The 24,814-nt window shown below is 43.1% G+C and overlaps 2 long non-coding RNA genes across 3 annotated transcripts in view; one reads left to right on the forward strand and one right to left on the reverse strand.

Moving 5' to 3' along the window:
- The first annotated feature begins 456 nt into the window (after positions 1-456).
- On the forward strand, positions 457-14,626 carry LOC311588486. 2 transcript variants are annotated; one of them, XR_014776218.1, is made up of 5 exons: positions 457-693; positions 848-1,003; positions 1,517-1,579; positions 2,024-2,104; positions 14,431-14,626. It is a non-coding gene; the product is annotated as an uncharacterized lncRNA (long non-coding RNA). The 2 variants fall into 2 exon arrangements; XR_014776219.1 differs by lacking the exon at positions 14,431-14,626 and adding an exon at positions 2,409-2,488.
- LOC311588488 overlaps positions 1,937-24,814 on the reverse strand; it is a 40,678-nt gene continuing 17,800 nt past the window's right edge. Inside the window, exons 2-3 of the long non-coding RNA XR_014776220.1 lie at positions 17,429-17,680; positions 1,937-2,032 (exon numbers count right to left, since the gene is read on the reverse strand). This is a non-coding gene — a long non-coding RNA (uncharacterized lncRNA). The remainder of the gene's footprint in view (positions 2,033-17,428; positions 17,681-24,814) is intronic.

A 24,814-nucleotide genomic window follows, 5' to 3' on the forward strand; every position in this document is an offset into this window, starting at 1 on the left:
TTCAGAGACTGCCGGGGCTGTTCATGTGATGTTCTGAGTTGAGAATATGTGGTTTCTGGTCAACTGGGCCTAAAGAATAAGCTGCGATTCACAAGAGACCAGAACCCCTGGAGTGAACCCTTGGCTTTACTGAGACGATCGATACTGGTTAGCTGGGGCTCAAAAGTCAGCTGGAATTAACTATCATTAGGATCACTGAAGCAAAATATTTAGAAATATTTCCTCAGAGTCAGCACACAAAAGCTGTGGTCCAGAGGGTGTCAAGGCCACATCTCATGCTGATGGCCAAACTTAGTAAATGTGTAAGAGTCTCCCACATGGTCCTGGTTTTGAAGGCATGAAGGGGTCCGAAAGAGCATCTGAGGCTTGGCACCTCAGAAATCCAGGAGAGGCCACTGCTGAACACGAAGCCTTGGCTGCAGACCCAGGATTAAAGGGGTTATGGGGAGAAGCTGAGCCTTGGCACCATAATGCAGGGTCAGAGTCCCCAAGGAGAGGCCGGGAGGCCATTGGTGAAGGCGAAACCTGTGGAGAACCCAGCATACTGCAGATGCCATAACAACAGGATGACTGCCAAGGACACCAGTAGCTGTAGAGTGGAGCGGTCATGAGCCTATGAGACAAGCGTTATATGTAGTGAATGGCAGAACGAGAGAAACGGAGCTACCCAAGCCCTTTGGAGCCCAGAATGTTGTGAGTGAATGCCAGATGCCGGACACAACATTGTTATTTACACTGTTGGACTTTGCTTTCATTTTTATTTGATTGTGGACGTGTCCTGGTTCTTCTACGGGTTCAGAAAGTGTGTAACTTGGTTTGTTTGTTTTTTGTTTTTGTTTCTTTACAGACCACAGTTGAGAGACTTTGGACTTTTAAAAAAGACTATTTTTAAAGAAAATCTGGACTTCTAAAGTGTTGGAAAAATTAAAAACCATAGGACTTCTAAAGGCATACTATGTTTACGCTGTGATATTAACACGAGATCTTGTGGATAAACAGCAAGGTAAATGCATTTGTTCAATAGTAATATACTGGTGTGTCAAGTTGACAAGAGCTCAGTTGTCTTGGTTAGTTTTTGTCAATTTGACACAAACTAGAGTTATCTAGGAAGAGAAATCTCCATTGAGAAAATGAAAAGAAAGCAAACTAAGACAGAGAGCTATCAGCCAGGTGGTGGTGGTGGTGGTGCACGCCTTTAATCCCAGCACTTGGGAGGCAGAGGCAAGGGGACCCCTGTGTGTCCATGCCAGCCTGTCTACAGAGCAAGTTCCAGCACAGTCAGGGCTACACATAGGTAACCCTATCCCAAAAAACAAAACCACAGAGAGCTATCAACTCCCTTTCCTAAAAGAAGGTGGCTGGGCCACTGACAACTGTGAATAAAATAATTCAGTATGGTTATAAGCCTGTGAGGCTTTTATTATTATTTATTATGACATTAACACAATAGCCAGTGACCCAAATAGTTTCTCTTGTAAGAGAAAATGTACTCACGAAGACATGGCCTTCCTTACAGGGCAACCATGGAATCTTCAATTTGGAATAAAACAGTCCAGCGACCCTTCTGTTTTTCATTAAGGTAAACCAAGGTAGAAAGGTCACCAGTTAATAAACAGACTCAAGGGAAGAAAGACACAAGTCCCACCAGTAACGTGTGCAGGAGCCCATGCCGACTCCCTTTACCTCATTACCTCAAGAGTTCCCTCCTTCCACAGTGTTACACTACGTGCTGTATAAACTATGTGTGGGGAGGATGTCCAAGCTACATCCAATTAGAAAACATGAGGTAAATACTGGAAAAGACTCACACAATCATATCAATATTGAAAATAATATGACCAGTCTCATTCCTAATTAAAAGAAAATAGAAGGAGCTTCTTCATTGATAGAAAGGTATCTAAAAAAACAAAACAAACAAACAAACAAAAAAACCATACCTCTAAGATCACACACCACAATGGGAACTAGAAGCTTCCATACCCAGCTGTTCTTTCTCACACCATTCTCTTTAATCGTGTACTAGAACTTTTACCTAATAGAAGACAGGAAAGGCAAGTGAAGCATATACAGACAGAGAAGGAACAACGCAAAGCTCTAATTTCAGGTAACTATCTATGCAGGGTATCTCAAAGTATTGATGGGGGAAACTCCTGGGAGCTTGTGTTGTCAGTGTTACTCGTCAATGTGACAGAATGTAGAATCTCCTGGGAAGCTGGGCCTCTGAGCACACCTCCGAGGGACTGTCTAGATTAAAGATGGCCTCTGGGGATGACTGTAAAGGCTTATCTTGATTATGTGGGGCCCATCTTAATTGTGGGAGAGATCATCCCTTGGTCAGGGGATCCTGGACTGTGTAAGTGGAGCTGAGCACTAGCATGCACGCATTTATCTCTCTCTGCTTCCAATAGACACAATGTGCAGCGGCTTCAAGCCCTGACTCCTTGGCTTCACCACAGGGATGGACTAACTGTACTCTTGAGCTGTGAACTAGAATAAACCCTTTCTTCCTCAAGTTTCTTGTGACAGAGTAGTTTATGAAAGTAACAGGAAAAGAAACTAAGAACTAAAAGATGCTTACAGCAAAGTCACATATCACAAAGTCAACTGCTTTCCAAAATGCTTACAACGAACTACTGAGACTCCAAAATGAAAACACAGTATTAGTAGTAGTAGCAAGCCCAACTGAAACACAAGACAAAAATCTAAGAAAATCTGAGAGATCTATGTGAGTAAACTATAAGTCTCTGATGCAAGATGTCAAAGGTCTGAATAAATGAAAATATATTACATGTTCAATGATGAGAAAGGAAGACTCTTTACAAGATCTTGACAGTAAATTTGATCCAGCCACAATCAAAATCCCAGTAAGCTGTTTTGTAGATATTTGAAAACTGAATCTATAGTTCATATTCAGGAGCAAATGACACCAAGTGGTCAGTCACTCGCTGAATTGCTGGTTTGCTGTTTAACTGGTCTACTGGAATCTTGCCAACTACACCAGTGGAATCACTCCAAGGAACCGAGTCTAAAAAAGGTCTATCTCTTCTCTTCCTTTTACCTCTTTTCTCTTCTATCTAAGGTAGGTGAGTTGGAAGGGAGGTATAAGCATTAAAGAACCCAAAATAAAGTAGGATTGAAAAAGTTCAAGCCTATAAAGAGTTCTGCAGGCTTTGGATCTGCTGGCAGCAGGAAGAGAGAGGGAGAGACACCGGCCTGGCATGGCCTTTTGAAATCCCAAAGATCACCTTTAGAGACATACTTCCTCCAACAAGGCCTCACCTCCCAATCCTTTCAAATAGAGCCATTCCCTAAGCATTCAAGTATATGAGCCTAGAGAGGCCCACTCTTATTCAAACTACAACAGGGAGCAAACAAGCACAGGTATTCTTAGAGCACCACAAGCTAAAACAACTGAAATATCCAACACACATAGCAGAACACTGACACCCTCAAATGCTGATCAGGAATAGAGCAACAGGGTCACTCACTGCCCATTACTGATGGCCGTGGAACTCAACACACTTTTATCATGAAACCCAATAGCCACATTTCCTGGTGCTGACAGTATTAATTGAAAACTTGCACACACACACACACACACACACACACACACACACACACACACACACACCCCTACAGATAATCTGTAGTCTTTATTCATAATCACCCAAACCTGAAAGAAATTAAGAATCTCTTCAGTACATGGACATCAAAATAAACTGGTAAATCCACTCAATAGAATATTATGCAACACTAAAAATAAATGAGTTATCAAGCCATGAAAAGAGATAGGAGGAAAAACATGACATTACTAAGTGACTATACAGCTACAGTGTAGAGTATTTTGAGTGAGCTAGTCTTTGGCCTTGGGTTTCTTGGCCTTTTCCTACTGGGCTGACAGCTGACCTAGTGAGCTATTTGGGCCTTTTCCATCAGGGCGAGAGCTGAGTAGGAAGGTCAGCTCAGTGCTTTCTCTGCCTCTTTGAGCTAGCAGGTTTTCACCCCAGCATCTGGCTCCTGAATCTTTATTGATAACATAGGACGTTTGAGATTTTCATTTAAAACAAAAAGAGATGGCACAGGCTGCTAGGACAACCTTAAGATAGCATCAAGAAGCCTTTGCACTCTCTTATTGTCATCTCTTGGGTGTGATCCACACCTTGTAAAGTCAGCCCTTCTTTGTTTTTGTTTGTTTGTTTTTCGAAACAAGGTTTCTCTGTGTAGCCTTGGCTGTGGTGTTTGTAGACCAGGCTGGCCTCAAACTCACAGAGATCCACCTGCCTCTGCCTCCCGAGTGCTGGGATTAAAGGCGTGCGCCACCATCGCCTGGCCCAGTCAGCCCTTCTTATAAAGGCTCCCACTCATCATGCTGAGTTAGAGCTCCTCTGAAGAACTTTTTAGTTTAATTACATCTGTCAAGGCCTCATCTTCAAGAGTTTACGTAGTTGAGCCTGTAAACACCTCTCCATTGTCCACATGCTCTCAGTAACACAGGACACAGCAGCTTTAATCTGATCCCATGGAAACACAAAGATGTCAGTCCACCTTAACGTCTATGCCACCTATGCCTGGCTCCATGTGAACCATCATACTCTACAGATACATACAATGTGGCTGACTGAGCCAGTGACCCTTCCCTAGGACAGACGTTCATATAATCCCTCCAATCCCAGGCCAGTCTGTAAGGCTCTGCACCGCCCCTCACTCCCACCCCCACCTATATAAACCCTATATAAACCCTATATAAACCCTATATAAACCCTATATAAACCCTATATAAACCCTATGGTTCTGCCCTAGTTCTCTGCTGCTTCTTGCCCAAGCAGAGGCAGACAACTTCCTGGGTTTTCCCCTCCCAATAGCTTTCTTGTGTAGTGTGACTTTGTGGTATTCCTTGGCTCCCGACTGCCAGGATACCTTTCGGAGCAGAGCAGTAACACTTTCACTGGAGCAGAGCTTTTGCTGGGGAACCTCCCTCTACCGGAGCGCAGCTGTAACACTTTCACTGTGGAACTTTCCCCCCAGCAGAGCAAAGCCTCAACACTTACAATGATGTTAAGGATCCTAGATTACCAGGGTGGCCATTGTCCTTAAGGGCAGGAGAAGCAGACTTTTTCAGTCCAAGTGTAGATCTGGGAAGGTTTCAGATGAACTGCGGTCTCAGTGCACTGTTGCTGACTGAGGATGAAGGTGGTGGTGGTGGTGGTGGTGGTGGTGGTGGTGGTGGTGGTGGTGGTGAGTCAAGAAACATGGCAGCCCTTCAAGATGGTATGGCCTTCTGTTGGAAGTTACTAAGAAATGGAAACCTGAGCACCATAATCTCAATGAACTCAAGTCGCCCAATGGTGCAGTAAATAGACCCCATGAAACTTTCCAAACATCCCTTTAAAATCCTATGTCCTGGTGAGAGCCATGCAAGCTTTCTGAACCTTGCAAGGCAATCTATTTGGGCTTTTGTTCTGCCACTGAATGGGTTTTTATTTGTTGTGGCAGCAATGGGAAGCTATGACACTCATATCAACCAGGTCTGTGATAAAATGTCACTTCAGAGGGCCTCTTCCTGTCTGCTTCAACAAAGTTCTCCTTATTTAATTGTGTGTGTGTGTGTGTGTGTGTGTGTGTGTGTGTGTGTGTATGAATGTTTGCCTGCACACATGTACATGTACTTACTGTGTGTGCAGTACCCTTGGAGGTCAGAAGATAGTAACAGATACTATAGAACTGGATTGCAGAGGCTTAGGCACCAACATGTGGGTGCTGGGTATTGAACCTGGGTCCTTTGTAAGAGCAGCCAGCACTCTTTACTGAGAGGTCTCTCTGTGTGTCGTCCCCCCACCCCCAGCTCTCCTTGTGCATGTGAGCTCTATGAAGGAGAGGGCACTTGGACAGGGGCTTAATATTTGTTGAAGGAATGAATCCCACCAACAGTGTTGAGTTTTATTAGGTGCTTTCTTTTTGTAGATAATCAATTGGATTCTTCCTTGTTTTATTAATGAGGTAGGTTGATTTCTAAAGAATACAATTAAAAAAAGTCTTGGCTCTGGAATAAAATTCACATGGTCTTGATATAAAATCTTTTTTCATAATGTTCTAGGTTTGGTTTCTTTTTTAAATTTTGTGTGTGTGTGTGTGTGTGAGAGAGAGAGAGAGAGAGAGAGAGAGAGAGAGAGAGAGAGAGAGAGAGAGAGAGAGAGAATGTGTGTGTATGTGCAGGAGGGAGAGAGAGAATTTATGTCTGCTGTGTGTGTGCAGGTGCCCATGGAGGCTAGAAGGGGGCACCACATCCCCTGGGATTGGAGTCGTAGATTGTGAGCCACCATGTAGGTGCTAAGAACCAAGCTTAGGTCCCCTGGAAAAGCGATACGCACTATTAACTGCTAAGGCATCTCTCCAGCTACTGCTATGGTTTTACTGAAGGTTTGTCACATTGTTTGCATCTCTCTTCATAAGACAAAAGTCACAGGCCACCTCTCTTCTTGTTGTTAGTGGATGTTTAGTTTTCATTTTTTATTTTGTTGTTTAGTTTGTTTTTTAAAAGTTGTCATGGGGTTTTGTTGCAGGGGTTTAGTGGGTGCACAAAATGCAATTGGGACATGTCTTTCACTTTTATCTATGAATTTGTAAACTTGACATATGTTTTTTTTTCTTCTTTGAAAGATTGGTAGAATTCACCAAGGAAGCCATCTGTGCCTAGAGTTTTCTTTGTGGGAAAATTTGAATATAAATTTAATAAGGATAGCTCCTTGGATATTTTTTTACTACTGTCAGATTCAAAAAGTTATGTCTTACTCAAAATATTTTCATATCCAAAAAGTCCATGAGATGTCCTGAATATTGTCTGTGGTGATACCCTTTTTCAAGAGCTGGCAACTGGTCACTTGTATTTCTGTCACTCAATCTCCTTCCCCCTCTGCTTCCCCCTTCTCTCACACACACACATGCTCTTTCCTCACACACACACACACATGCTCTTTCCTCTCCTTCTGCTCGCTCAGTCTCAGGAGGGCTGTCAATTTTATTAATATTGTCAAAGAGCTGTTGCTTTTGTTTTTTCTAATTGTTTAATTATTTCTCATTTCACCAATTTCTGTCTTTTTTATACTTCTTTTTCAAGATTCTTAGAGTTCCTTTCTCTTTCTCCTCTGTAATTGAGTCGTTGGCTCTTCCTTTTTAAGGTATATACTGAAGTCTATAAATTCAAGAACTGTTGTAGTTGGATCTTGACATTTTGATACATCATATTTTCATTATTTCCCAGTTAAAAAACAAGTTTTAGTGTCTTTTATAATCTCTGCTTAAATCCATAGATGATAACAAAAGTATATTCATTAATTTCCAAATATTGGCAAGGGTCATACTGCTATTTATTTATTTATTTATCTATTTATTTATTTTTTGTGATTTCCAGATTAGTTTTCATGTGAGCAGGAAACATACTCTGATTTTGAATTGCTAATATTTATTAAATTATTTATAACCTCAAATATAGTCCATTGATAATTATATCTACTTAGAAAGAATGCACATTCTACACTTGCTGGATATAAGATTCCTGAAGAGTCTAAGGCAAACTGTCTGGTACTGTGCTTTAACTCATGTATATGCTTGTTCCTTTCCAGGTGCTTGTTCTGCTACTGAGAGGGGAATCACGTAGTATGGATTTAACTGATCTTTGAGCACAACGTGTTATTTTTTTTTTTAAAAACGAAAACTTTTTTGTTGATTCTTTGAGTTTCACATCACGCATCCCAATTTCACTCATCTCTCTGTCCCTCCATGTCCAAAGGGCAAGGCTAGCTCTCCTGCCTTCAGGGTCAGCTCACCTGCAGACCACTCAAGCCTATCCTAACGAGGGAAGGTGCAGGACTAGCTCTCCAGAGTGCTGCAGCCAGTGAGTGGCGGGGCCAGCTCTCCTGCTTGCCGCCCTTCCTTGTCTAGTTAGACAAGTGGCAGGGCCAGCTCTCCTGCCCTCATGCCTTCAGGCCCGCTGGCCAGAGTCTTTGCCATCAGGACCAGCTGTTCAGGTGAGGTAGCACTCTGTGTTCTTGTGTGATATATTTTTCAAGTAGTGTGGATTTACACACTCAGAACAGTAAAACCCAAAAAAGTATTCTTTCCTTCTTATTTTTGTCTTTGGCGGTTCAGCCACATCAGCTACCTCAGTGTAGCAAGAGCATTCACACAGCTGCACAACAACTTTATCACTGTCGTTTTAGTTACTTTTCTTGTGTCAGACAAATTGTTTGACTGGGGAAACTGAGGATAAAATGTGTTTTTTACTTGTGGTTTAAGACGGGATATAGTCCATCATGGCTGAAAGGCGTGGAGATGGGAGCTTGAGGCAGCTGGAACATTGTCAGGACGCAGAGAAAGATGAATGTGTTCTGCTGGCTTCTTCCTTTTTTTCTCTTCACTTATTCTGGGCCTCCAGGCCATGGGATGGTGTTATCCACATTCAAGGTTAGTCTTTCTTCCTCAGGGAAAGCTCTCTGGAAATTCCCTCACAGACAAACCCAGAGGTGTGTCTCCTGCTGACTCTAAATCCAGGCAAGGTGACAGAAGATTCATTAGATGTCACTATTTCTTTTTCCATCCTTTTCCTTTAACCTTCCCATATCCTTACAGTTAAGAAGAATTTCTTGTGTGCACCATAATTTCTCTATCCAAACAGTAAAATTTATCTTTCCATCAGTGGGCTTAGATGATATATTTCTAACTGCTTTTTGGTTAGGTTTGAGTTTATCATCCTATGATTTGTTTTCCATTGTTCCTTAAGATCATTTTATCTTTCTTGCTTTCCAGACTCCTCCTGAACTGGACATTTTAAATTCTCCCCGCTTATCTCCTCTGTTGTATTTTTAGTATTAACTCTTCACACTGTGCTTGGTGGTTCCTCTGAGGATCATGTGTCTCCTCAGCTTGTCACAGTCTGCCTAAAATGATTACCACAGAACCTGGGGTGTAGGAACCTTATAGCTGGTTATTTCTGTCTAATCTCTTACCAACCCTCAGGACATTTGTCATATATTTTACTTGTACATATCCATTCTTTCTTATTTTGTTTTAACTGGTCAGTCATTCTTACAAGTAATTTTTAAAAACCAATCTTTCTTACCTACTTTCTGACATTTCTAGGAGTCCTCGGCTGTGCCCAGAGACAGAGGCTCCTAAGTGCAATCATTTCTTCTCACCTGTGTCTTGGGTCTGTTCAGGCCCTCCAGCAACCTCTAACAGGCTGGGGTGGTATAAACAAGCATTGGTGTGTCACAATCCCACATGCCAGTCTGATCTGGCCCCTGGTGAAGACCTTATTCCTGCGCTGTAGCCTCACGCAGCCTTCCTTGGCATGTGAAGAGTGAACTCATGTGTCTTTCTCTTTTATAAGAGGATTATTTACATAACAAGGGCTCTATCCTGATGACTTCATCTACCTCTAGCTCCCACAGTTCCCCCCATGCAAACATGATCACACGGAGGACTCAGACTCAGCTTATTAGTATCAGGGAACAGGAAAAGACCCCACTGCTTGTTTTGTGCTTGCTAGCCGTGAGCTTCTGGCATCCTCCTGTCCGACAGGATGCTTTGAATTGCCACAGTTCAAGGCTAAGCAAGAAGAGCACAACATGCCAGGCACAGACAAGATCACACTATGTCTTTTAGACAAGAACATAAAAGCATGGCTTTCAGGTATTTAACTCAGGTCAATTTGCACGGAAAGCATGCTTACCCGCTAGTCGGTCTCCCACGCCATCTATTACTACTTTTATTATTTTTACTACTTTTTATGGTTTCCCTGAAGGTCATCTTTTCTGCCTGTGTTTAAGATTTCCCTCTTAGGGCTGGAGAGGTGGCTCCGGGGTTGAGAGCACTTGCTAGTGACCTGGGTTCCGTTCCCAGCACCCACATGGTAACTCATAGCCATCCAAAACTCCAAGCCCAAGGGAGTTTAGTGTTTTTTGGCCTCTGTGGCACCAGGTACATACATGTGGTACACATATATACATGGAGGCAAAACACCCATACACACGACATACAATAAAATAAATCTAAAACTAATAAAATGAGATTTTCCTGTTTTATTTAGTGTTTAGTATGGCATGCTCAGGCATACCCAGGTCCTCACTGTGAGCCTTCTTGGAGAACTCTGGGTTCTTCTTTTGACCTACGGGTTGGTGTCTTCTGTCAGTTTTAGAAAAATATCTGGCCATTATTATTTCTTTCAAATATTTCTTTTCTCTCATTCTTTATCTTTTCCTTCTAGAAAAAGAGTAACTTGTGTTCCTTCAAGAAAAAAATAATTAACTACTAATTTGATATCAAATTAGTCTCATATCATTGGCCATTAAAAAAAAAACCTTCCTCCTTTCTATGCTTCCTATGGGTAGTTTATGTAATCTGTTATTGTGCTTCCATTGCTGTGAAGAAAGGCCATGACCACAGAGACTTTTATAAGGAAAAACATTTAATTGGGACTGTGTAGAACTCTTTTTTTTTTTAAACTCTACTTTATTTGGGGTGTTTAGGCCTCAACCTCCCAACACTACATAGGAGAAAGTTAGAGGGGAGAGAGGGGCCCTTTACTTCTCCAGTTGTTTAGGTTGAAGGGTCTTTGGGGCTGTACCAATCTCCATCAACAGCAGACACAGCCAGCAGTCTCCTCCAAGCTGCTGCACCGCAAGTGTTTCTCTCCATCTTCTCCAAACCGCCGCACCATTAGTCCCTAGTTTCTCCAAACTGCTACACACCACATGCCAACAGCGCACACCACACCGTGCTCTCTCTGGGCTCTCAGAGCCTTAGACCACGCCCCTCTCCTTGCCCCATGAGGAAGGCCTTACCAACTGGCAAAAGCCATGTCCCATATGAGACAGGTAACAGCTGTGGACAAACTAAAGCTCAAACTGAAATCCCACACTTGGGATTAAAACAAAAAAACATATTTACATAACACAACTGAGTTTACAAAGAAACCAAAACTTCCATTACAGGGCTGGCTCACAGCTTGAGAGGTTTAGTTCATTATCATCATCGTCATGGTGGGAACCATGGTGGCATACAGGCAGATGCGGTTGTGGAGAAGGAGCTGAGAGTTCTACAACTTGATCCAACAAAGCCACACATACTTCAACAAGGCTACACCTCCTAATAGTGTCACGCCCTATGGACCAACGGGGGCCATTTTAACTCAAACCACCACAGTGTTCATTATCTTTTTCACTTCTTGAGTCTAGCCTGCTAATCACAACTGATGAGATAGTTTTCAATTTCTAATTGGTTTTTTATAGTGTTCATTTCCCCAATTTTTTTAAACCAAGTTAATATTTTAAAATGTTTATTATTTTAAGTGTTTGCTATCATGTATGCCTGTACACCACACGTGTGCCTGGTGCCTGTGGAGGCAAGTACAGAGTTACATCCTCTGGAACTGGGGTTACAGCCCTGTGGGTGCTGGGAATCAGACTCAAGTCCTCTAAAAGAACAGCCAATGTTCTTAACCACTGAACAGTCTCTCTGGACCCAACTTTAACATGTTTTTGGGCTTTTTGCTTTGCTTTGCCTGCCTGAGACAGGGTCTCACTATCAAGCCCTGGCTGGCCTAGAACTAGGTAGGTAAACCAGGCTGACCTTGAACTCCCAGAGATCTGACTACTTAACATATTTATATGTTTAAACATTTAACATATTTATAGCAATTATTTTAAGGCTCTTCTGTTTGTGTACATGGATGTGTGTGTGTGCGTGTATATAGAGGCAGTATGCGTGTTTTTGTGTGAAGGCCAAACGTCAACTCTTTTTTGCATTTGTTTATTTGCTTGTTATTTTATGAGTGAGCATGTGGTCAGAGGTCAGAGGACTTATTTGGTCCTCTCCTTCTGCCTTGTGGGCTCCAGAGATCTAACTGGACTCATCAAGCTTAAAGCAAGACTCTTTACCCACTGGGCCATCTTCCTAGATCATATTTTGTTTAGTTTCGGTTTTGCTATGTTTATTGCCTGCGTATACATGTACGTGGAGTCCAGAGGCCAATGTGGCATGTCTTCCTCAATAGCTCGCCACCTAATTTTAAAAAAACAAAAACAAAAACAAAAACCAGGGACTCCTACTGAACCTGAAGCTTGGCCATCTTGGATACAGACTGGCTGGCCAGCAAGCTGCAGGGACTCTCCCTGGTGCACACTGAACACCTAGCATTTTTATATGGGTTCTGGAGGCTCCAACTCAGGTCCTCATGTTCACATGGAAAGCACTTTATTGACTGAGCTCCCTCCCTAGCACCTAAAGCTCCAAGTGCTGATCCCAACATGTAGCTCTTTGCTGGGTCTGCCTTAACAAAACAGAACAAAATAACTTGTCTTCTTCTTTGATGATAAACGTAGTTTTCTCCTTCAAGTACAGAAACCATTTTGTAATATACGTTGGCCACTTGTGAGCCCTAATACCCTAGCGGATTCTAGATTGTGTTACCTTCCTCTGGAGAGTGCTGAGTTCTGCAGGGAGCTTGCTGTACCACTGTGAGTTCACTGAGGTTTTGTTTCCCCATAGGTCTCCTTCAGTGTTTCTCACCATGGAGCCTTAATCTACGGCATGATTCTTACTCCTACGTAACAAATGCTATCTCTGGGGCTTTCACTGGGTGTCATACATGGCTACCTAGGTCACTGGCATGTGGTTGAGTGACTTCTGAAATCTCTGTTGCCCAGGAGCCTTGTGGTATTGTGGTCCTGAGCACGCATGTTCAGTGTAGGGCCTGGCTGGGCACAGGAAGGGAACTCTTACCTAGCATTAAGGGATGGTTTCTTTGCCTTCCTTTCATGCACTGACACACAAACTTCTCTGTCTTAGCAGCCACAGACTACCTTGTTTCCTCTGCCCAGGAGACTTAGGCTAAACTTTACTACATCATGGTTCAGAGGTAGTCTTAAAGCAGAAAGCAAGGTAGATCTTGAATCTGCTGTGAGCGTTGCCTGGGTTCAGAGGTCACGGCCTTCAGCTACTCACTATCCAGTGTCTGAAGGCCACTGCCTCGGATGTTCTGACCACTCACTAGTTAGTTGTGCTGGCGGTTAAATCTAATACCAGCAGTTGCTTATGGTGACTGGCTGGAAGTCTGCAGGATGTGTGAAGGCACACAGAAGCAAGAGGGGATCTCAAATCTATCTCATCATGTCAGTCAATCATAATTAAATTGCCAGGGCTGGAGAGATGCCTCTGCAGTTAGGCACATCGACTACTCTTGCAGCTTGGTTCCCAGCATCCATGCTGGATGGCTCGCAACTGTCTGTAATTTCAGATTCAAGAGATCTGACACCTCTGTCTTCCACTCACCTGCACTCACGTGTACCTATCACATGTAGAAACATGCAACTACACACAACTAGTAATGATATAAACAAATAAAAAATTATCTCCCTTCTACTTTTGAGCTCCTCTAGAACAGAGTCTCACGACCTAGGCTCCTACTTTCTCCATTTTGCCATCAGCCAGTGTCTGAGAGCCAGTCTCGTTTGAGGTCACAGTCTATTCATCGTCTACTGATTCTGAACCCTTCCTCAGACACTAGAGTTCCAAAACGGCCATTGGACCAAAACAAACAAACAAGCAAACAAACAAACTGAAGAACTTAAAGGAATCTCAAATTATTAATATATTACTAAAAATATTTACACCTTAATAAAATCAGATGCAGGAGGAATTAGAGTTTCCAGAATGACTGCCAGGGTGAACTGCATTGGTAACACATTCCCTAAGGAAGGAGAAGCAATTTGCAGCAGAAAGGTTTCTTATAACTATTAGTCTCCTGCATTCAAAGTGGCAATAAATCATATAGGCCTCCCAACCATCAGTGGAGGTTAAAAATAAAAATAAAAGGCCATGATCCAGGTAGGAAATCAGAAAAGCTCCCGGGAACATTCTGGGCACCTGCTGTGGCCAGCCAAATTTGGACTCAAGGTTTAACACAATGACTAGCATTAACCATCCATCACACGTAACGCTGGGCACAATACAGGCTTTTTAAAATAAATGTCTATGGCTCAAGTCTTTACCCATCCCTTACACTGGCCTTCTTCTATTCCTGGATCATGTTCAGACGCTGCTCTGGATCCTTTTGTTGACTCAGAACCTTCAGTCACCATGTTTACTGTTTGTGAAAATCTGATTAACTTGGAAAACACTATTGCCTCTCCCCACATCTGGATTAGGGACCATCTGCTTGCTGAGTTCATGCATGCCTGATAATGTTTCCCTCAAGCTTTATATAAGTATTTTGGAAAACGTGGTGCACTTTGGCTTTGAAACATGTGATGGAGGATTTTTAATGTAGAAGCCCTGCATGACTGTTATGCTTAAATAGATGTATGCAATGATTAGATTTTGCCTTTTTTTCTTGTTGTTGTTTTTTTTTTTTTTTTTTTGCTTTGTTTTCCACAGCTGACAGAGCACATTCCCAGTGACAAAATAAGGTCAGTAAAACAGCTGCAACTGTGAAAAAGAGACCAGTGGCTTCGAGGAAGAACAGACAGGAAGAGTCAGCTACCGTTCCAATGCCACAATGCAGAAGTCATTACTCAGACTGGGTAGGTCCAAGGCCTTACGGGCTTCTCATGGATAAATCTACAGCTTTAAAATCTATCCTGTGAAGTACAGCATCCTAAACTGCACATGGACCTAAATCTAATCAACATTTGGACTGTGAGCATAGAAGAAATAAACACTGTTCTTCCTGGAGAGCAACAGATTGCTCTAGCCTAAAGTGAGATCCTGTGCAGTTGTATGGCCACAAGTGTGTCCTTTACACAACCCCAGCCTTCTTCTCCTTATTGGAAACTAGCAGTTTCCCAGGATTTAGTGATTTTGTCTTCCCAGTTTTCCCTTTAGAAGGATGTAATTCTCTGAAGATTGGGGTTTGCTTCTACACTTTGACCTCGGCACCAGTGTCTATAATGTGAGAACAGTGAGAAATTTGTCTCCCCCGATGAGGCTAGTGTTGAAAGCATTAAAAAAGTCCACAAATAGATGCTCCAGGGGCTGCTGAACTGTCATCCCTTGGCTAACCTTTCCAAATTTAAACCACAGGTGCCGTGCTACAGCTTAGATCTGTAGTGTCCCCCAAGGGTTCCTCTGCTGAAGGTTTGGCTGACACCGTGGGGTGCTACTGGAAGGTGGAAGGACCTTTAAGAGTCGGAGCCTAGTGGGGTGTAGCTAGTTTATGGGGGGGGCGTTGCCCTTGGAGGAGATACTGAGACTCTACCCCTCCTGTCCTCCTGGCTCACACCAAGCACGGGTGAACAGGTCTATTCTATGTGCGTCTTCCAGAATGGACTGTGTTATAATAGGCCCACAACCATGATCCTACAACAGTGAGCCAGAACAAACCTTTCCTTCTGTTAAGATGACCACGTCAGATATTTTGTCACAGTAGTGGAAAGCTGCACTGAGTGATCACATGGTGAAACCGTTCACACCTTGTGCCTATACTTCATGCTTAGACCTTCATGCTGGACCTATGCATGGCCCAGATTTTCATGGTTGCTGTGCTCTTGGTGAACATACAGATTTATGTTATAGAATTGATTGCATCTTTAAAAAAAAAAGGCTTACATCATTAAAATAATTTGATAAAGCCTAAAGATTCACAACTTCCTTTCAGCTAAACAAGTTTTTACAGGAGCGTGGCCTTTCCGATATTTATGCACATCTAACACATTGTATTAGCTACTTTTCTTTTGCTATGATAAAACACCATAACCAAGACAACTTTTTGTGGCTTATGGTTCCAGAGGGAGAGTCCATAAAAGCAGAGAAGGCATGGAGGAAGGGGAGTGGGGGTAGGGAGCTGAGAGATCACATCTTCATCATCAAGAAGCAGAAAGAGTGAACAGGAAGTGAGGCAAGGCTATTGCCTCTCGCAGACCTCCCCCAGTGACAGGCTTCCTCAAACAAGCCTGCTCTCCCCATAACCTCCCCTAAAGCACCACAAACTGGGGCACATATACACATGTCCAAATACAAATCACAACACAAATACTTTGTGTGCTATCAGAAATATAGTAGCACAGTACTTTTCCATACATGTTGTATACATTCTTCTAAGAATTATATGATATTTATTTATGATGACTACAGAATACCTAATAGAGTTGACATAGAAATTTAGTGGAGTTAATACCGTGACTCTGTCAACTTCATCTGCCTTAGACTGAAATATATGAACTTAGGTCTACTTAGTGTTTCTTGTCTATCTCTCCTTACAGTTACTGTGTTTGTGGATACATAGATATTTACAGAAGATCTATTTTCATTAATTTTATCCTTTTTTAATGTAAAGTGCTGAAATTTGTTCTATTTAATAATTTTTAATCTGAATTTTACCTTGTCTGATATTAAAGTCATGTTCCTTATGCTTATAGACAGGCACACACATATTCAGGTACATACATATATGTATACACAGATACATACATATATGTACACACAGGCACACATGCTCACCATACAAGCATGTACACACAAATACTGGCATGCATACCTGCATGCACATCCATATATAGATATGCACATACAGACACACATGCATGTACATGCACACAAAGACTCACATACAGGAAACCATGCATGCACATGCAGACACACACATATGTAAACACAGACATGCACATGTATGCACACATGCACGTACATGCTTACATGCATGCATAGACACACAGACACATGTATACATACTAACTTGCACACGCAGGCACACACGTGAATGTGCACACAGAGACACATAGCCACACATATACATGCACACAGCACTCCTGTAAACACACATTTATTAGCACACTTTTGTTGGAGTATCTTCAACCATCCTTGCATTTACAGTTTTTCTATTTTACTTTGTGACTCATTTGAAAATCTTTTTCTTCTAATAAATGATTTATATTTGTTTTCATTGCTACGACACATTTGGCCTTGGTTCTATATATATATAGAAATATATATATATATATTTTTTTTTAGATACAGCATTGTAAAAAATTTTAACTTTCTCACATAACATCTTTGATACCAGAATGTGCCTCACAGCTTAGCTGGTAACATTTTATGTAGTAATCATTAACACAGCCATGATCTTACCACTTATTTCCCTTACTTTCTGCTGCAATTCTTCTCCTACCAGAAGATCAACATTCTGTTCCGGGATCGCCCTAAGTTCAGTCGGTTACTTAATACTTATAACCTCCTCTTTTTCTTGCCAGTTCCCACTGGTGTCATAGAACATGAACAACAGAATCACAGCCTCCTTCCCTTCTCCTCTGTCCCTACCCACTTTCACTCACCAACAGCATTAGAAACTGCACAATCTACCAGCTTATTCTGCTCTCTAACGTTGCCAGGACCCACAGCGCTAATCTTACTGTAGGCCGCAGGGTAGGGAAGCCCTTACCTCCCTCTGCTCAGAGAGCACTCCAGGCTTCGGTGTCTCAACAAGGTGAAGGGCTGTTGTGTCTCACGGTTCAGCTGAGCAGCTCCTCTGCAGAGATGATCCCATCAATAGTCACGGAGCTAGCAGTGTGGCTGGTCTGGAGAGGCCTCACTGAAGTCAGCTGAGGCAGAGGCCATATGTCTGGGATCAGCAGCAGGCGAGTCTGGGCTTGCTTCACTGGGAGCACAAGGCTTCCGCAGCTGGAAGGACAACCTGGAACACAGGCCTTCATTAGTCTCTGCTTGCCTTGTGTCTACCACTATCCACTGACCCAGCACATCACAGAGACAGGCTCAGAGTGGGAGAAGGACCATTTGGTAAGGAACCTTCCGTCCACACTTTTCCTATTCTTTCTTCCTTTGTTTTTGCTTTGGGTCTGCTATCAAGTGTTTTCAACATTTAATCCTTTCCTAAAGTATCCAGCCACCTCTTGGCTAGCTGAGGTTATCCTCCAATGATCTCCATCAGGAGCTGAGTGATGATGAGGGGGGTCAGCACACAGACTTCTGGTACACACAGCGGCATTGCACATAGTGTCATCAGGTAGCCCAACCTTAGCTGACTAGAGATGGAGCTTCAGAGGTGGAGGATGCACAACACGGGGGCCGGGGGGGGGGGGATCACTTCCTTTGTGTATTACTTCCTATTCTGGTGCTGTGACACTATGACCAAACACAACTTTTAGAAAAATGTATTTGGGCTTAGGGTTCCACAGGGATAAGGGTCCATCACGGCAGGAAACCGTGGCAGCAAGTCACAGGCATGGCAGTAGGAACGGGATGCTGAGAGCTTACACTCTCAACTGCAAGGATGAAGCAGAGAGCAAACTGCAAGCAGGGGAGCCTTTTCCATCTCAAAGCCTGCCAGCAGTGGCATGCTTCCTCCAGCAAGGCTGAAACTCCTAAGCTTCCCCAAACATAACTACCAGCTGGGGATCAAATGTTCAGATCTTGAGCCTATGAGGGATGGTCTCATTCAAATCACTACAGTCTGCTAGCCCTCCAATCCTGCTGTTAGCCATGGTTCACTAGTAAAAGAGGCAAATATATAAAGAGACAGATAGAGACAGAGTCAGAGACAGGGGTAGAGATAGAGTCAAATGAGAAATAGAGACAAAGATAGGGATAGAAGGAGAGACCCAGAGACAAGGATAGAGACAGAGATATAAAGATAGGGACAGAGAGAGAGAGAGACAGAGGCAGGAATAGATATAAAGACAAGGATAGAGCCATAAACAGGGATAGGAATAAAGACAGAGTCTGAGACCGAGGTAAGACCAAGAGAGCCAAAGAGAGACAGAAGAACGGGTGTGAACAGGGAATGACAAGAGTTGGCCCTCATTCCTATGGTGCTCAAGAAATCCCACCATCTGTCATCTGAAGCAAGGGATACAGGGGACTGATGATGCAGTTCTGTCCTGGCTCAAAGGCCTGAGAGCCAAGGGACTCAATTATGTAATTTCTCATTAGCTCTGAAGACTAGGGCTGTCATGTCCAGGACTAGGAGAAGATAGATGCTCCGCTCAGGAAGGGCAAAAGAACCGCCCTTCCTTCTGCTCTTGTCCTGCAGGCTTTTAATGGAGGTAAGGAGGATCATCTTCACCCAGTCTACCATTTCAAATGTTAATCTCATCTTGATGCCGCTACAACAGAAAATAGGGTTCCCTCAGCTGCCTGGGCACCCCCACCATGCTGACAATTAAATTAACCTCATCCCTGGGCTGCTATGTTTTATTCAAAATGAGCTGCCTGACTGGAGAGGTGGCTCGGCCATTAAAAGCTAAGGTTCCCCCAAACAAAAAGACAAAGTCAACTGCCCACTGTCAACAGCCCCTGGACCCAGAGATAACTTCTTCATGGAGCTGGCATTGAGTTAGCAAGCATCCTGATGAAAGAGGCAATACAATCACTGCATGGCTCCTGGACTCGGGCCTTCATACAAGTTGGGTCACTGGCTCCTGAGTCACAAATGAGAGGACACCCAGATCCTTGCTGTATAACTTGCACCCTGACTGTTTATCTGTCCTGTCCTCTGACATGCTTTAGCCAACTGTCTTGGTAGAGAACTGAGAGTCTTTGTCTAGTTAGCTGAATCTGCCATCTTGGCTTCTGCTGTTACCAAAACATGCCTGGCTAGTCCACCGATGCAAGAAGAGACTTGTAGTGCAGACATGCTCCCCACTAACCTTCAACCTGAAGTGAAAGTGCAGCCTCTTCAGTCTGAGGCAGAGCCAAGGAGGAGCTTAGACGGTATTAACACAGCCTGCTTGCCACAGCACATGATGAGGGTTAGGCCGCTGAGTTTTGAGGTGGCATTCTACACAGCAGTGCTGCTGCCACTGTGAACTGCTGTTGTGAAAGTTTGGGCTTGTGATATGTGAGCATAGTTTTGTTTCAATCCCAGGTGTCGGGTGTGGGGGGCTGCTCCAGTTGGTCCACAGCTGATAGCTGCCTCATGAGAGGGCACGTGACGTTTGTCAGCTGTGAACAGCTCCGTGGGGGGGGGGGGAGGGGAGTGGTCTTTGCCAATGGGAATAAATGCCAGACCCAGAAAGAGAGAGAGGGAGAGACTGGGGGCTCAGAGAAAGAAGAAGCCTGCTGGCGCTTGTCCCCTGCTGCTCCTGGTGGCTGTTGATTCCGCTTGATGAGAAATTGGAGATGTCCTGAAATGAGGATTGGACTTGCCCCCAAGGAACCCTACGACCCTAACCAGCAGGAAGTAGCTGAGGAAAACTATGCCCCCTCTCCCCACTAACATATTCTCCTACCGGGTATTGGGGTATTGGAAGGGATTGTGGAGGAATAGGGAGAAAGAGATTTAAGGAAGTCAAAATAAAAATACGTACTTTTAAAAAGTACGCCAACAAACTGCCGCTGTTGGATGTGGCCTGGGTTGGTCTCATGAAATGATGGCCTACTTCCTGGTTGAGCCACACTCTCTAGGGCTTAGGATAGAACTTCGCCTGCCTTGGCCTCCTAACACTGAGACGCCACAGACCCGCTGTGCCCATAGAGTGGCCAGAGCCACACAACGTATATGGATTTCTCATATTCTCTCAGTTTCCTTTTCTATCCATGCCAGACTGAAACATCTCCAGCGTCTTCGCACTTAGCACAGAACTGCAGACCTAGGCATAGCCTTATACCTATTGTTTGAATAAATCCATCAGTGAGTACATTAGAAAGTCATTTTCAGAAATTAACAAATGGCTCGTGGGAATTGAAAGGCACACCGTTCCTTTTTGTATAACGCATCTAAACACACCAATGACATTTTGAACAAATAAGCTAACTCATGGGAATTAGATTTTGATTGCATTTCTTTTAAAAGGTAGCTGCTGTGTTCAATAAGGACACACGGTCTAATGGGCTGCTGGGACTCCATGACCAAAGAAGAGGGAAAATTCCATTAAGTGTCCTGAGTCCTTTCCAAAATTGGTGTTAGGGGAAACCTGTTTGGCTTAAAAGAAATTTGTCCCTGGGACTAATAAACTTGCTTAATCAGTGGGCAGAACTGAAACTGGACTCTTTACCCGCTGTGCCGCTCAGAACTTTTAATATGCTAATGTACATTGTACAGCTCGGAGAGGGGTATTAGTATGCAGCATTTCCTAAGCCAACTTGGCCTGGAACCCTGAGAACTCTGTGTGCCTAGGACATCTGTCCGATTCATATCAGCCCATGGAACACACTTTGAGAAATTCTCATCTTTTCCAAGGACCTAGAAGGTAATGAATCATTCTGTCAGTTGCACGGTTGCATTTAAACCTCACCATCCTGGCCCTTAATGGTCTATCCCAGTGGTTGGTCACCTTTTCACGGTTACAGTTCATTGAAGGGATTGAAAGACTCAAGGCCAGGGGCAGGAGGGAGTGGGGGTGGAAAGCCACTAAACAGGTCAGAAATAATTTCAATGAAAACACTTCTTAGGCTTGAACAAAGGCTCTCAAGTCTATTTTTAAAAATCCACAGTTGTGCTGTTATTCCCTACAACACTGGGTCTTTTCTAGAACTTAGTGATGGACCCAAGCTAACACTGCAAAAAAGAACCCTGGGCTTGGGCCTGCCTGCCAGGACCTCACTTGCTTTAACTCTTCTTGCTCACACAGCCCAATCAGTGCAGCAGCCACACTGAGACCCTACGTGTAATGAAGCAAAGTCAACAGATGAAGAAGTTCACAGCTCACTTGCTGGCAAACTAGGAGAAAACTAAGAGCCAATGGTGGCCAGCCAAGTGGTAGGACAAGTACGTAAGGAGCAGATGACTACCCTCTCCTCACTGCCCAACACTTAACTTAGATTTATTTCCAAGCAAACAAAAATAAACAAAATGCCTCCAGCCTCCTTGGGCCTCAAAGGCACTGAAACATGCGGCCTTTCATCAGTGAGTCTGGGTGACGGTACGCCTGGAAATGCTCTGACCTGGACAAGCATCTAGCGAAGGCCGTTGTGCTAATAAAGGCTTGGCCTCAGCCATGGCTGTAGAGGTGGAGCCTAGTGGGAGATGCTACCACCAAGGTCTGTGCTCCTCAGGCAGACAGTAGGATAGTGACCCCTCCTTTTTCTCTGTTTAATCCAGGTTAGCACACACTTCCACCCTAGCGGTACTACCTCGCCACAAGCCCAAACACAACAAAATCAACTAACCACAGACTGGAATCTTCAATACAATGGGCCAAAACAAATCTTTCCTCATTTCCAAAACTATTGTCTCATTGCCAAAACCGCTGTTTTGTTATGGATGCACAAAGCTAATTAAAACATGACAGTCAGCTGTGCATGTACTTAACTTTCAGCATAGTGTGTTATGGGATACGGCATATGACCTGATGCTTTACCACTCAGTGAACCTTCCTGCCCTGTAAAGGATCAGGCAGGGGTGACCAGCTTGTATGGAGAAGGCAACCTACGAAGCAACATTCATATACAAGAAACATATACATGTGGATATGTAGCAGACTCAGATACAGGAAAGTCTTGCCAAAAAGTGAGATGGTAAGGAGAAGCCATTTTACAAGAACTGACATTAACCACTGAGGAAAAAAACAGCAAAGAAAGAAGAGAAATTATCCGTAATAAAGTGTCTGAAAAATAAACAATAGATGGCTTTTGCCAATGAAATCCCACTTCTAAGACTCTCTAAGAAGAATGAAAAATCATCCCAAGACCAACAAGGGTAACATATAATAATAATAATAATAATAATAATAATAATAATAATAATAATAATAATAATAATAATTTTAAAAATGACCGAGAACTAAGAACACTTGCTGCTCTTACAGAGGACCAGTGTTCAGTTCCCAGCACCTACATGGCAGCTCACAACCATCTGTGTAACTCCAGCTGCAGGGGATATGATTCCCTCTTTTGGCTCTGCAAGCACCAGGCACACGCATACTACATGAACATACATGCAGGAAAACCACAAAGATAATTTTTTTTAAATGTCAAATTGGCTGTGAAAAACAGTCTAATAAATTCTTGTGTTTGTCTGTACCATGTGATGCAGGTGACAAAAATTATGGTCTGTGTCTACTGGCATAAAAAGCCATCTGTAAACTGTCACTAGAATACCTGCTGAGACATTAGGTATGGCCCCTTGTGGACAGCACTGTGGAAGCTCATGAGTGAGGTGTCTGTTTTCTAAGAATGCTTGCTGAGAGCTTTATTTTCATGGCTGCTGTTGTGCCTTTTGGTGTGGTTAAGATCAGTCTACAACAAACAATAAATAGAGGCTTAAATATAATTTTTGTTTTGCTTTGCTTTGTTGGAGACTGGGTTTCACTAGCTGGCCCAGGTTGTCTTGGAGCTCACTGCTGGGATTGCACAGGCATGGCCAAAATGCTTTTAAAGAACACAGTCAAGTGTCAGGTAGACAGTGGGATACCAGCTTTGACAGAAATGGAGAACAACATCTGAAAAGAGGAAAAAAATCCAGCATGGAAAAGACTCTGTCTCGTGTGGGCTTCAGTTTGTGAGCTTCTCTCCAGCCCACCATCAACTCTTAGTCACAGGAGTGAAAGAATTTCCACTAGAAAAAAATTAGAGAAGGCCCTCTTACTACAATTTATTCAGTTTAATGAAATTTTCAATGTAAGAACTTGGATGTGGTTCAGTGGGAAAGCATTGACCAACAGAAATAAGGCCCTAGGTTTAGAACCCAGTGCTGTAAAACAAAAACCTTGGCACACGTACACACACACACACACACACACACACACACACCAGTACTAAAGGGCAAAACTGCAAGTGTTGAGGAATCATCTTCTAAATTTGTAAAACTCCAGATGCTTTAAGGAGGAAACAGGGATAAATTTGATTATGTAAGAAATTTAAATTTCTATATTTAAAAAATTTTATTAACAAAATTAAAATACAAATCTGACACAAGGAAAGCTACAGTATTTATCACACCATAAAGTTGGCTTGGAGAGGCAGAATCAGCCCTTATATCAACAGTTATCTCTAGGACATCTTTGTTTTCTTCTTCATGATGTTTTGTATTCCCTTAATTTTTATCCTTGAACATAGTATTTTCATAAACTAAAATGTTTTTAAAATTTAAATGCAGGGGCTGGTAAAATGGCTGCTCAGTGGTTAAGAGCACTTGATGGTCTTGCGGATGACAAGGGTTCATTTCCTAATACGCACATGGCACCAGGCCTGGACATGGTGCACAGGCACACATACAGACAAAACACTCATACACACAAAATACATTCTTTCAAAAAGGAAAACTAGAAAAAGTTGTTCATAAAAACCTCCAAACTCAGAGGTGAGAGAAAGAAAGCCCCTTATTCCTTCCCACACCCCAAAACCAGGTAGGAAAGACAGGAAGTTAGTGGGGAGAGAGGACGTTGAGATCTTTTTAGACTATTTCCTGCTGGTTAAGGGAGTTGGATCCCTGGGACAAGTCCAATCTTCATCTCCAATTTCTTACAGTGTCTTTTCTCAAGACCACGTGACAAAACAGCAGCAGCAGCAGCAGGAGCTACAGAGGGGAGTTATGGGGGGCAGTAGCCGCCTTCTTCTTCTTCTTCTTCTTCTTCTTCTTCTTCTTCTTCTTCTTCTTCTTCTTCTTCTTCTTCTTCTTCTTCTTCTTCTTCAGAGTACCCACATCCCTCTCTGGGCTCTGGCATTTATACCCTCCCAAGAGTTCCCAGAATTAAACTATCTGTAGCTGGCACAAATCACACCCCTGCCAGAGCACGAGACACGTTATAATTAGCTGTTGTGGACAATCAGAATCAGCCCCATATCCCACACCTGGGATTAAAACAAAAACATGTTCACATAACATAACTGGGTTTTTTTTAAAGAACCCCAAATCCTCGCTACATTTGTT

Source organism: Acomys minous (genome assembly GCF_964271855.1).
Source record: "Acomys minous genome assembly, chromosome: 17".
NCBI classification, from domain to species: Eukaryota; Metazoa; Chordata; class Mammalia; order Rodentia; family Muridae; genus Acomys; species Acomys minous.